This window comes from Rhinopithecus roxellana, chromosome 10, assembly GCF_007565055.1.
Source record: "Rhinopithecus roxellana isolate Shanxi Qingling chromosome 10, ASM756505v1, whole genome shotgun sequence".
NCBI classification, from domain to species: Eukaryota; Metazoa; Chordata; class Mammalia; order Primates; family Cercopithecidae; genus Rhinopithecus; species Rhinopithecus roxellana.
Genome location: NC_044558.1, coordinates 53,328,253 through 53,329,995, shown reverse-complemented (window position 1 = coordinate 53,329,995; position 1,743 = coordinate 53,328,253).

The window sequence follows — 1,743 nt, the reverse complement described above, 5'->3', positions numbered from 1 at the left end:
GCTGAGACCACAAGGTGTGCACCACCATGCCTGGCTATTTTATTATTTTTATTTATTTTGAGACGGGGTCTCACTATGTTGCCTAGGATGGTCACAAGTTACAAATTCCTGGGCTTAAACAATCCTCATGCCCTGGCTTCCCAGAGTGTTGGGATTACAGGTGTGAGCCACTTCTCTGGGCCAGGAAGCTGGTTTTAACTTCTCCTGCCTTGCTCCATACCATTTTTCTCTCAAGATAGGTGAAAGGGGTCTGCCTTTCCCAGCTTTTGAAAATGTGCCCTATATGTTCAGCTGCCTCTAAGGGCTTCTGCTTCTCAACAAGAAGTTTGCAAAACTGGCCAGACTCTTGATTCATTTTAAAAGTCTCATCTCAGAGGACAAAGCCAAGGGAATCTCAAGCTCCTGTTCCTTTCATTTATTCCTCATTCAGGAGGATTAACTGGCATGCCCCCGTAAATCAGAGACCTTACCTTGCCTTCTCGCTCACCAGCTTTCCCAGTTTCCCGGCGAGTAAGCAGCAGCAGTATTGAAGAACTACTCCAAAGCAGGAGGCTCTGGGTCTGCTGCCTTAGCTTAGTAATGGCCGCAGAGACACTGGGTTATATTTGCTTGTGTTTGCATCTTAACTGCGTTTTCCTAGTCCTGGCCAATCAGAGCCAACCTAGCACTGAGCTTGACTTATTCAAACCAGAGGGAAAGCTTTATCTGTGCCTATTCAAAACAGCAAAACAAGAAGAGCAGACTTTTAAAGGCTTCTTTTAACTCCAGCTCCACGCCCTGATCTAATTGATTTTTTAAAAAGTGCACACAGCCCATCAATAATGCAGGAAAGAGGTTGGAAGGATATGAAATTTGCCATATTGTAGATATGGATGCATTATGGTGATGACAGGAGGCAGAGGCTGGAGCTGCCCCATGTGTGCCTGTGATGTCTAGGCTGGCAAGAGCCTTCTGAAGAAGCTTCTGGCATTTCTCAAAGGGAGGGGAAGTCTGGGAGAGGAGCCAGGAGAATTTTATTAGTTTTGCTTGTTGGGGTCTCTATTAGTCATACAGTAAACCAATCAATATTTGAGTGCCTACTGTTTGCCAGGAACCATGCTGGGCTCTCAGCTTCAGAGTTCCCAGTTTAGAAGAATCGGGCAGAGAAGAATCAAGACTCCATTCCCAGGCTGGGCACGGTGGCTCACGCCTGTAATCCCAGTACTTTCCGGGGCCGAGGTAGGCGGATCACGAGGTCAGGAGATCGAGACCATCCTGGCTCACATGGTGAAACCCCGTCTCTACTAAAAGTACAAAAAATTAGCTGGGTGTGGTGGCGGCTGCGTGTAGTCCCAGCTACTTGGGAGGCTGAGGCAGGAGAATGGTGTGAGCCCGGGAGGTGGAGATTGTGCCACTGCACTCCAGCCTGGGGACAGAGCGAGACTCTGTCTCAAAAAAAACCAAAAAAAAAAAAAAAAAAAACCACTCCATTCCCAGGGCCGGGTGCGGTGGTGGCTCACGCCTGTAATCCCAGCACTTTAGGAGGCTGAGGTGGGTGGATCACGAGGTCAGGAGTTCAAGAACAGCCTGGCCAAGATGGTGAAACCCCATTTCTACTAAAAATACAAAAATTAACCGCGCATGGTGGTGGGCGCCTATAATCCCAGCTACTCAGGAGGCTGAGGCAGGGGAATCTCTTGAACCCGGGAAGTGGAGGTTGCAGTGAGCCGAGATCATGCCACTGCACTCTAGCCTGGGCAACAG